The 13,098-nt window shown below is 38.8% G+C and overlaps 1 long non-coding RNA gene across 1 annotated transcript in view; it reads right to left on the reverse strand.

Annotated features, from left to right (window-relative positions):
• LOC142039408 (uncharacterized) overlaps positions 1 to 13,098 on the reverse strand; it is a 65,488-nt gene that overhangs the window by 46,190 nt on the left and 6,200 nt on the right. The window contains exon 2 of the long non-coding RNA XR_012652876.1: positions 11,317 to 11,396. This is a non-coding gene — a long non-coding RNA (uncharacterized LOC142039408). The remainder of the gene's footprint in view (positions 1 to 11,316; positions 11,397 to 13,098) is intronic.

Consider the following 13,098-nt stretch of genomic DNA (forward strand, 5'->3'; position numbering starts at 1 on the left):
AAAATGGTTTGCTAGGTTAGGGGAACATAAAGATGGACATGGTTCTTAACAGAGAAATCCTGTATTGCAAACTATCAGCCTTGGTCAGCTGCCTTGCCCTCTGGAGGTGCTCGTCTATCATTAGGAGTTACCTACACTCTCGTCTTGTATGCTCTGGCAAAATATATAAAGTTATATGAAGTAAATTGTGGTCTTTTCAGTCTCACAAGAGTCTGGAGCAATTAGGAAGAGAAAAATTTACAAATTCGTATTTTTAATTATTTGAGACAATCTCAAAGTTAATTTATCCTTCATGGGATATTCTCGCTTCAACAGAAACAGCAGTTGCTCCACATATAATTCAACCTCTGCTTGACAGCCCACCCCAAAACTAGTATGAACAGGCCACTGAGTTGCCTCATTCAGAGAGAAAGAACATGTGGTCATGGGAGGAGATGCCTTGATACTTCCAAAATCTACATGGACCTCTGAAAAAAAAAGACAAAACTGGAAGTATTGTTACAGATGATCTATTCATAGATTATGAACAAAGAAAATCATACAAAAATTGATTAAAATAAATTGGAAGAGTAAGGATAAGATAGCATTGTGAACAGAGGAATAATGAATTTCCAGGAAGAAGTGGCAAAATTAAGTATTACTAGTGTATGTAAGCACAAAAGCAGATAACATGAGCAGTGTTCAGTATGTTTGAGAAGTATCCATCAATTCAGCATCCACAAAAGCCATTTTGCCTTTCTGGGACTCACTGGTGATTTTGGATTGGTCATATATTCCCTGTGCAATACTGGCTATGAACTGTGCTGGTGTTACTTCCTTCTTCACCACAAGGTCTGTGATGTTCACCCTGCTTTGAGGGGTTTGGACTAGCTGAATGCCCAAGGTCCCTTCTAACCTAAATTATTCTAGGATTCTATAATGTTTTTAAGACACAACCTCACAAATCAATCAGATTGGGAAATTTATCTTACCTGCCCAGAAATTAAAAGCTCCTTGGACCACATTTGGGTTAATATAATGCACTGCCCCACTGAAGCCAACGTTTTCAATAAAGGACAATGGCCCTCATACATCCATTGTCCAGAAGCTACAACCAGACCCATAAGAATGCTAACTATGGCTGTGAAAAAAAAAAAGCCTTGGTACACATGGAGTCCTATACAGGATGAAACTTCCTACCTAAAGGCTTTGTCTCAGGCACAGAAGGTTTTGTAAACACTTTGTTTCTCAGTAAATGCCAGACAATCCCTTAGGTGATACTGCATTATTCTGTTTTGGTGCTGTCGTGGTTTAACTCCAGACAGCAACTAAGCATCACGCAGCCATTCACTCACTCCCCCACACCCCCAGTGGGATGGGGAAGAGAATTGAAAAAAAAAAAGTAAAACTTGTGGGTTGAGATAAAGACAGTTTAATAAGACATAAAAGGAAGGGGAAAAAAAATAATAATAATAATAGAATATACAAAGGAAGTGATGCACAATACAATTGCTCAGCACCCGCTGACCAGTACCCAGCCAATCCCAGAGCCATGGTGTCCCCCAGCCAACTTTCCCAGTTTATATACTGGGCATGATGTCATATGGTATAGAATACCCTTTTGGCTCATTTGGATCAGCTGTCCTTGCTGTGTCCCCTCCCAGCTTCTTGTGCACCCCCAGCCTCCACTGGCAGGGCAGTATGAGAAGCTGAAAAGTCCTTGACTGAGTATAAACACTGCTTAGCAACAACTAAAACACCGGTGTGTTATCAACATTATTTTCATCCTAAATCCAAGACACAGCACTATACCAGCTACTAGGAAGAAAATTAACTCTATCCCAGCCAAAACCAGGACAGGTGCAAAAAGGCCTAAAACAACCAATTCCAGATCACCTGTTCTTCTCATGGAAAAATGGTTAGGAGGAGTTGCTCTTACCTGAAAACAGCCAATGATTTTTATTAAAGGTCAATAATAATTAAACTCTGTACATGTGTGTAATTTTTCTGCTCTTTTTCACTTTTAATATCAGACACTTTATGTAAAAGGTATTCATGCTGGCAAAAATTTACCTCTTTTGCAAGAAAGAATAGAAGATTAACAAAAACATTAAAAATATTTTGAAAAATATGTAAATTTTTTTTATGCTGATCCCATTATGTAACAGATCTTCCAATGTGTTCCTAGAATCATCTGGGTTAGGAAAAATTTCAGTCTGTAGGATTTCAAAGGCTATCTAAATCCAAGCCTCCTGCAGCATAATTTCACTAATCCTACACCACCCCTGACAGATAAGCATCTTGTTGAGTCTTGCATATTCCAGTGATACTGGTTACAAAACAGCCCTTGGCAGCCTTTGCTATTGCATAATTGCTCCTACGAGGGCTGATTTGACTTTGTAGAGTTTGAAACTTGATGAATATCTTATCCTCTTTTTTGAGGAGTCACAAAAATAAAATCTAAATTTGGGATCCATTTTTCTTATAGCTGAAACTGATTCTTACCAGCCATGAAAAAGCTAGGCTACCTTAGGTTGGTACTTAATATTTTGAACACATGGAAGATTTTTGCTGTGAAATCACTGTGTTCTTCCACTATACCTTTATTTCTGAAAGCAGGCCATACTTTGCTGTTTTCTACTCCAGTCCTCCATTCATAGCTCCTCCGTACAAAAAGCAGATTCAGTGGTTGAACCCCTCAACCTGACAATGAATTGAAAATTAGAAGAGACAAATTTGTCTGTTCATATTTCTCACCACTAGAGTGCAAAGCTTTCTGATTAGTCTTAAAATAAGGGTTTTCCCTCTCCTGCTGAAGTTTAAGGCTATTCATTATTGTTTTCTTATTAAGCAGTAGGAATAATTGATGACAGTAATCCACAGTTATCCCTTTGAATGCTTACAGACATAATCAGGTCTATTTCATTACATATCTTTAGGTTTCAGCGAGTAGTGACAGCATCTGTAACATTAGCTCGGTGCATATGATTTCATTGTCTACAATCAAAGCAATAAACACTCCTCAGACTAGAAAGGGACAGTGCCATCCACAGCAACTTTCATACTACATGCACTCATTCAGATTAAATGACTGGGTACAACGGACGAGTGAATTGAATTAATAACACTCTCAGGGAGCAGAAGAAGCTGCTGCCCTCTGGAACCTGCCTTCCTACTATGACATATATTCCAGTTTTACCCATAACTTTAATAAAAGTTGTTTATTTGACTGTTGGAAACATTTGATTAGTGTTAGGAATGTTTAAATTCCAATGTTCATAGAAACTATTTTTACCCCTCTGGAATATTAAAAACGCCCAACGAAGGCTCAGCTGCTATTTCTAATTTGTAGACTGTGAGTGAATAAATGTTTCAAAGTGTTTTGTTGGTGAACTTCAGTGAGCATCATTAAGAAGGAGCAATGGGTAAAGATCCAAACAAAAAAAAGGATGTTGCTCTGAGCCAACATTTTGTTCCACCCTTGAATACAGGGCAAAAGCCACCAACACATGGGGGGGGCGGGGGGAAGAAAAAAAAAAAAAAGAAAAGAAAAGCTTTTACCTTCACAGTACACAACAGCCTTTGCTGATTCTTAGATCTTTCTCCTGTGCTTCCTAATAACATGAGCGGTCAATGTGTGCTCTAATGCTTAGATCAGCTCTGCAAATACATGGTGAATTAGCAAGAAGAATTCAAGGACATTTATCACAACAAATATCATATATATGCCCAAACTCCTGAATCTGATTCAATGCCATGACATTCAATGAAAAAAAAAGTTGAAATTATGCCCTGCTCCATTCTAAAGAAAATCAAACTTAAACTAAAGTTTAAGGTATTATTTTGGTGATCTGGGTTTTTTCCTCCCTCATTTGATCAAATCCTTGGTCAAGGAGCTTGCTTTCTAAGTTAAAAAGCAGCACAGAGCTTCCAAGCAGAAAACTATGTTAATATTTAACTTGGACTAGAAGAATTCCCCATGTGTTGGTGGAATCAATGCACAGTGACTAGAAGAGCTGGTACTGACAATATATCTACCTGGAATAAGACCTTAGAAAACTTTGTTGTAGTGACCAGGCAGCATATTGCAATTAAAATCTCTGCTTTTCCAGTTTAAGTTAATCCTTCTGGCAGCTCACAAAAATGAAGCATTTCTGGTAGATGCTTCTTATTACTCACAAACATTAAAGAAGCTAATTTTCATTTGACAAGGCTCAATTTCTCTCTGCTGCTTGTCTACTTAATACACAGTGATGCTGTTGTTCTAATGGTGCAAAACCTATATAATGTGATGTCCATATCAATGTAAATCATATGTGAGGGCAACTGAAGCAGAAGTAAAAACAAAATGTTGGAACACTTTTTGAAGACTCTGCAAGGTATTTATCAAATTCCACAGAAGTAGTGGTACCAGCATACTTTTGCAAAATGAGTTCTTTAAAAACCTCAGTCCTTGACTCAGAAACAAAATGAAAAGGTGGGAGATAAGCATTGCCTGAAACCTTACCAGGATGACCCAGTTCTCTGTTCTATTGTCAGTCATCATGACCAACTCCCAAGTCATGGTACAAAGCTAAGTTTCATGCTGCTTTTTCATGGAAGTCAAATATGTTCTTGCTCTCAATGAAATCAATACAGCTTTTCTATTCATGGCAAAAAACAGAACTCTGCCCTACATCACCATGCTTCAACATACCTATCTATAAATAAACATCTAGCGAGCTCAAGAATTCAATGAAGTTTTCATTTCTCTCAGTCAACCGCAGATCACAGAGGAAGCGCCAATGACAGCAAAGACAGATGATGAAAACCTGATCAATTGCTATCACTTCAATTTAGATAAAAAGTCACTCACTTTTCAGCTCTGCTTGGTGCCCAGAAGAGATTAGATTAAAACTAAATCAAGAGGAAAAAAAATCCAAACAACAGCCAAAGAAAACCTTTTCCAGCTCTTGTAAGTGTCCTCAGTTAATCCTACCATGTAAAGTCAGGCTACCAGCAACAGCTGAAAGCAAATTCCAGAAGGCTTTTGAAAGTTATCGGTACTATTGAGCCTTCAGAGAAAACCAGCATGAAAAGTTAAACTACCTGTTTGCTAAAATTATCCCCCTCTATACTGGATTTTGGACTACATTAGAGAACTTTCTAGAACATGATTGGGGCAAACTTTACAAATTCTTGTGTCTGCATTACCCAGTATTGTGTACAGCTGTGTGGTGTGTGATCCCAAGAAGTTATTCAATGTACTGCAGAAATTTGCTAAGATCTGTCTATCACACCCTGGTTTATTTCGGCTTTGTGAAATGTGGATAAAGCACTGAGATGCAGGATCAGTAACTGACACTTTAATTTGTATTGGATAACAGTTTTACAAGTGGTTTCATAAAGCAAAATACAAAGAACGTGAATTTAGCTCATTGTTGCAAACAGGACACAAGTAAAGGGAGAAGACATCTATTTCACCACCACAATGCTGTCATCACATATAGGAGTCTCTAAAGCAACAGAAGTAAAAAATCCTGACTTTATTTTTTAAAATCTATGCTTTATTTAAAAGCTGAGGAATTACACTTGGTTCATCCTATCAAATTCTGTGTACAGCAGCAGTTCAAATATGAATAGCATATCTCAGCAGGCAGAATTAGCACCAAAGGAAACATTTTAACGAGAACAATATTAATCCTAGATTATATCTTTCTTCTGTCAACATTTGTCGCTAGCACAAATCATGCAGTCGCTTAACCCATTATCTCGTGATGCCCAACCCCGTGGCTGCAACACACATCAAGGCCATCTACTACAGCCTTGGCCCCTCTTTGGAACCAAGCATACTGCTAGTGCATGACCATGCACCCCACGGTGAGATGCCCACAGAAATATATATATCTCATCACATGACTGAATATTTCCCTCTTACACAGCTGGGCTTACCAACCCCACCTTAAGATTTAATGGGCACGCCACACGCTAACAGAGCTGCACAAAGGAGTGCAGCAAGGAGGGGGCCGCAGGCACTCCGGACAGGTTATACATTGGCACCCAGTACAGCTGAGGAGCACTCAGAGAGAAAAGGGAGTACAGAGTGGATCACAGACTGTGACAACTACACTGCTGGGCTGTACCACGGCTGCTATTGCCACCTTCACATGATATGAAAAATCCTTGGGCTTAAATTCTCTTTTCTAGCTGTCAACATAGTACAAGATAAACAGAATTTTGCAGTAACCAAAAAGGACCAAATGTTTAAAGTACCATAAAACATCTTTCTTCTTTGAAAAGTCTTGTGTGGTATGACTTGGCCAAATTACCTCATAATGCCCCATGTTGGCTCAAAGCTGAGGGCACTAATGAAACTGTGAGACAGAAAAATTCAAATGCTTTTCTACCTCTGCTGCAAAGATAGAACTGGTTTTGATTCAAGCCTTCTATTATTTAACTCGTGCAGTGCCACCATCTTGGTCAGGTAGGGTTTTTTGAGAGTAAGTAGAGACAGAGAGCAACAAGCATATTGGTAGAGAGACACCACACAACAAGTGTAAAAGTGCTGGCTGTGTACTTGCATATTTAGAGGGAAGAAAATTGGGATAGAAAATTTACACAAGACCAAGCAAGCAAAATAGTGGTAGCCTAAAAATCCAGCAAGCAGAAAGAGGATACAAAGTTGAATGACAGAAGCCTTCACATCTCACAGAAGCCACACACTTTCCAAACAATTCAGAGGTCCTAAAGCTGACCTGAATATTGAGGCAGCCCATTCAGAATCCCTCTTCCCTACTTTATGCTGGCTGAGCCCCCCTTCATTAACCAGTTGTCTCTCCAGTTCCATATAAACTGTTAATTAATATTAATATTCTTAACAATTTTTCTGTTATTTGGACAATAAAGTCCAAATCTTAGCTCAGGACTGAGAAACTTCATGCAAGAAGTAAAAAGCTTGATTGCACAGTATCCAGGGCTTGCATCCCTCTCCGCACCATTTATACACAGAAGTTATCTTGTCATTGATGACTGTTGGACATTAGATAGTCACACAAGCATATAGTAGAGGAAGCCCAATAGATTTTTTGCAGGATATCCCTGGGAAGACTGGATAGATGCACAAACAGTGCTCTTAGTAGGGAATACCTTTATACTCACACAGTTTCCCTTAACTCAGCCAACATCTCAACACTTCCAAAGCTGTATACCACTTGAAATGAATCACAACAAAAGTTAGCTGGCTGACATGCACCACACTGGTGTAAAGGGATTGAATTCAACCAGCTGCAAGTATGGACAAGCCTTAAATTTCACAATTGTACAGACACTTGCAAAAGCATTGTTTGGCTGTGGGGGGTTTTGCTGTTGTTGTTGGTTTTCATATTCTTGTACACATTATTAGTCAACTACAACAAGAACATGGAAATCGTACAATCAGTAGCATTTCTCCAGTAAGGCAGGAAAAGGGGATGTGTAGGTCCAATGGTTAAATTTTCACTGAAGCACTTCATGCCAGAAAACATCAGTTTAGGAAACTGCTGCACTTTTTTTTTTTCCTCCCCAGGAAACCATCTCTATTAAACAACATTTCTACTAAAAAATGCAGTACTGGTTCTTCTGCTGCAGTTTTAGACATTCATTCCAAAAATTGATAGCATTATGTTCTGAGATTTACTTTAATTTTTAAACTGTTATTATTCTAACATCAATTCATAAAAGCACTGCACGATGTCATGGCTACTAGAGGAAAGTGAGGAAATGATAAAAAAATACATATCAAAACACACATCAATATAAATACTCATTTGGAAATTAAATTATGAATTGTTATTTTGGAAAAATACCGTAACCCTACCCTCAGAGAAAAAGAGACACCCATCAATTATCTTCTCATTGTTTCCATTCCAGAGGAAGACTAGAGAATTATTACTGTAACAAGAAAAAGAAAAGCCAATATTTCCCACAAACAAAATTTATGGTTTTATGCAACCCTGTACCTGCAGCATACCATCTTCTAATTACATTTTCTCCCCTTCCTCTCCCCTCCTCTCCAGACACACGGGAGGGATGAAACCTATCTGCAGACTTCACCATAACCAATAGCTTCCATATTTATGAAGACCCAGAAGCTAATGTAAGCTTATTGCTGAGATGACAGTTGTGTCTGAGCAGAGGAAACTCACAAAAAAAAGAGAGAAAAGGGATGAAACAAAACATCTGAACTAGAAAGACTAGCTCAACAGTTGCTTTTTAGGTCTTCCAAAAAGAGCAAATGAAGACAGAATATGGGCTAACTAAGCCTTGTCTAAACTAAGGTTGCTCAGAGGATATGTGGCAGCAGACCTGTGAAGCCTTAGCTTTTTACAGCAGTGAAGCAAAGGGCACACACATCACAGTGTGATTTTTGCATTATGAGGAACATAAAAACCGTTCCGTTTGGTTGTGTGATTATATGTGGAATTCTGGGATTTGTTCAGCTGTGCTATGAATTTTCTGCTATATTAATTTTCAGATACATTTCTTTTCCGAGATGCCCAGAGTCAGCACTTGATTGATTAGTGTGGTTCTTCTGGTTTACCCACTAAGTTGATTCGAACAATTCATTTGTTAATATAGCGAAACACACGTTCAAGATTACAAATTGTTTAACAAGTCTTAACAAACAAGTCCCTGGGTGGTCTTGAAGTTTCTCACAAGCAGATGGATGAGGTACCATTTTATAGATTCTCTTTCCTATTTGTGTAAAGCTGCTAAGGTCTGAAATAGGCTTTAGTGCAAACAAGGGGCATTGTCAGACAATAAAGAGACAATTGCCTGTGTTAGCACAACAATTAATTTATTTGCAGAGAACCACTCAGTCTATTTGTTACCAGAAATGTGCTAATTATTCCTGCTAATTACATGCAAAACCTTCATTATCACCTATATGAGGAAGAGGACCCCTCAGGTTTCAGTGACAAATTAATTACTGTGTTTTCCTTCTGAACGTACTTCTAGACAGTCCCTGTTATCTAAAAAATAAATTGGCTAGCAGGAAGCTTGTCTATCAGAGACATTCTGCAAACTAAAAGCAAACATACAAACATCATATCAAGTTACTATTGCTATTTTTTCAGGCAGGTATATCCTGAAGCTCTCAGAACTACTATATTAATTTACAAGCTCTTAATCCCACTAAAATATACCACGCACTGCTAAATTCCACTATGTAACTGCTTTCAGAGCCCTTTACGCATCTATAAAACAATGGATAAGATAGCAGGCATTAAGTTTTAAAAATACAGCAAATAAGCCCAATGCTAAACTACACAGTCAGTACAACATAGATATCATTTTAGTGAATAACTGTGATTTAAAATTCGTAATAACTGAAGTGAAAAGGACAGCAAAATGGTTGAATTACCCAGTCTTTCATTGTCACCATTCTAATTCAACACATAGAACACTTGCCACCAAGTCCTTTCAATGCCTGTCAGGGGCAAGGGAAGTTTCATGCGGAAGGGTGAGGAAGAGGAGGCACGCAGGATCAAAGTCTTGGTTTGGGAGGTAGGAAGCATGGTAAGCGAAGGAGTTACAGCACAATTAATCTGCCAGAGGGATGAAAGGTGAGCCTGCAGTGAATTCTCAATACACAGGCAGATAAATTTACTATTTTAAAAAAATGGGTTTAAAATGTCTTAAATTTTGCTTAGAACCCATTAAGTTTTCAGCCATTCCTGTGTGAGAGACACCTTGCCAACAGCCTGCCTCTACTTCCATTAAAAGGTGCTCTGGAGTACAGTACCCACTGTCCACTTACTTGAGGCCTCCTCAATTTCTGTGTTTGGCACAACAGAACATCAATACCTGAACAATTCAAAGTACCAGCGGCATCCATTAATGGGCACGTGAACATCATACAGTTCCAGAATGTGGACTTCAACCACAACTTTAGCAGCACCAACAACACTACATTGTACAAAGCAACAGCTAATCCATGGCTGGAGAGAAACTGTGCAGTCTTGGCAATACAGCAGGGGTGGGATAGAGTAGCTCAGATAGGGCTACTGAAAAGCTAGAAATACAGTTTCATGGTGAATCAGGTGATGATTACCACCCACACAATGTCATATTTCAACAGCCACTCCACCTCATGAAGATAAAGCAGGAGTGGAGGAGTGGATTCAGAATCTCAATGTCTACAAGACACAGCCCCACCTCTCCAGACCATCAGCACAGAACGGCAATGCCCAAGAGCGCTGAACCTAGCCTTAGAGACTAGTTCATCCATGACTCACGGGACCTATGCCCTTCCTTCACTTTAATCTGGGTATCACTTGTCATACAGCCCTCTCTACTACATAAAACGTAAGATACTTATCTTCATCTTTACTTGCATTTGTAGCCCATTCCTCAGACCCTTGTATCTATTTTGTGTATCAAGAAACTGACTTAAGCCTCTAACTCCCCCATGATATCTCCCATCCCTACTTGTTTTTAAGTAACTGTGTTGGTCCTTTCTGCAATGTTCTCCCTCAGAGGTAGGAAACCCCCATAAATAACTATATGGCAACTTTATTATTCTTCAAGTGTAGCTTCATCCTCTCCTTTCACTTGAGGCCTTCAAAAACCTCAGTAACAATAATGCTAATGATATGCTCAGCTTCCATATGCTGTACTACTGAATACAGAGTTTCACTGCAGTTTCCATCTCTGTAGCTTGGTTCATCTCTTGTGTCAGAGGGTAAGTTTCCAAAGCAAGAGCCATCTCCTTGGTGTATTCTTGTAGTAGTTAGCAACTTAAACACTACTTAACAAAAATTAACAACAATAGAAGTAGTAGTAGTAGTAGTAAGAGGAGGAGGAGGAAGGACAGTGCAAGTTTTCCAAACCAGAAATGCAGGGAAAGATTCAACATTTGGAGGCCAATGCTACTTTTGTCATTATTACAAAAAAATTTTTTAAAGATTAATGGCAGACCAGCAGAGAAAACATGCCAGCTGGCATGTAACCACAGCTGCATGCACTTATAATTTTTATTTTAATTTTAGTCTATAATCCTAGCTGAGGTTCTGGCATGTGTGCATTGTCTATGTTTGTGTCCTCTAGCTCAATACCCACCTCCATTCAAATAAATCAAAATGAAAACAAGTGGACGAAAAGGAGGAGTACTGTACTGCATCTGAGTGCAGTAGTTTTAAGTCAGAGACATTAATGTAAAAGTTAGAATGTGTGTGGTTTTATTTCCCCAAAATAGTAACTCATAAAATTATGCCTACAGCTCAGACCCTGCCACCAGCACAGCAGCTGCTTTGTTGATAGGATATTAGTCTAGTCCAAGAGGATAAACCAAACTTTTTACCTATGAAAAATTCTCACCTTCAAATCCTAGCTTATTACCAGGTTTTCTGTTCCAAAGCACAGGAAGGTTTCCTTGGCATAAGCAAAAAATCCCATCCCTGAAATTTAGAACACACTTTTTTAACCGGTATATCACCTTGTATGACTGAAAACCTGAAAAGAGAACAGAATAATTAGCATTGCTGCTAGGCCTCTAACAAGTGTCTTCCAACCTATGGTACCCAGAAGTAGCTCAGATCCAGAAAATGTAAAAATAACTTATGATCAATCTGTTGAAAATTGGTCTCAACAAGCAAGAGTTTAGCAGCAGAATTCAAAAGCAGGGCATAACTTACTTATGATAGAAAGACCTTTTCTCCATGTATTATAGCCAGGTTGCTCACCAGATTCTTTTATCTATTTGTTAAGAACAAGAACAGCAACATTTGACTGACTTTGAGACATAGCTGGCAACAGTAAGGCCATGTGGCAATGAGAATAGGAGGATTCTAAATTTGACGGTAAAGTGAAGGAGGAGGGGGATTGATCTGAAAAATAGAGGTGCATAAAGAGAGCTGCACAGCATCAAAAATTATTGAGAGCTGGAAGTGAAGGGGAAGATGGAAAAGCAGGTGATTGCAGCCTATTTTTGCTATGACACAGAGCAGAGTGAAACATTTGAGCAATAAAATCATGAGTTTGCCTAGAAGGCAAACCCTTTCAACATGGGCCTTAATATCTTCTGATTTGCCTGGACTGAATTATGAGGACACATTTTTGGTCTGGCGTATACCACAAAATATGAGTAGGATTAAGAGCATTCAAAGTAGCTGACAAGATGCTGAAGCAGAAGAGAACCTTCCTGCAGAGACTAGAAAGTAGGGGTCAGCACTGGATTAGCTGACACATAGACTGCATCTGGTGTTCCAGTGGCTTCATCACTTAACTTAAACCTATCAGCATGTAAAAGTAGCAACAGAAAAAAACTATAAACTCTTTGTCATAGCTGGAGGCAGTGACAAAGAATGACTCGGTAATACTTCTTGCTTCTTTCCTATGTATGAAGTTTTTAGAGACTACCTCCTCTCTTCTTATTCCTTCCCATCTAATATTAAGATAAGAATTTCAGTAGTCAGAATTGTTACCATTGTAACACTTTAGTAGTAGGGGCAATTATTTCAAATTTAGGAGCTTAGACACTTATACATCTACAGCTACAAAGGATCTGAATCCAGTCTTCCTGCTGATACCAGCACTGGCCTATCAAGTTCTCCAAGAGACAAAGCAAGTACTGAAGTTGGAAAGAACAGATCTAACTCAGAATTACAGTACTACTACAATTTATTTTACGAAAATCCACGTGCACTGAAATACCAAGTAATTTTAAACTCCCTTACATTTGGTGGGGAGGGGGAAGTAGTTGTTGGGTATGGGATTTTTTTAGATCTACATTTTCCTTCAGGTTTTCACATGCTCCTGCATAAACATTTCCTGGCTCCATATTGTGTTTGCTCACACCACAGTTCTTCCAGAGGCATTTACTTCCTGCTGCAAAGAAGGGGGAGGGAGGCAGTGTGCAATGGAGCACCATTTATCCTTTTCAGACAAAGTTTGATTTAGAAGAGAACCAGCCACAACTTGCTGGGTACCAGAAGCCAAATAAATGATTTTACTGTTTGATTATGCACATCATTCAAAAACAGTGTAAGTGGCAATTGGCTTGCCTCCTGTCATACCGGGACCTGGGTTGCACAACAAGTTTGTCTTGCACAGAAACGTAGGTTTCTGAGTTCTCCTGGAACTGTTAGTTTTCAATTATTT

The sequence above is a fragment of the Buteo buteo genome, chromosome 2, assembly GCF_964188355.1.
Source record: "Buteo buteo chromosome 2, bButBut1.hap1.1, whole genome shotgun sequence".
Taxonomy (NCBI): domain Eukaryota; kingdom Metazoa; phylum Chordata; class Aves; order Accipitriformes; family Accipitridae; genus Buteo; species Buteo buteo.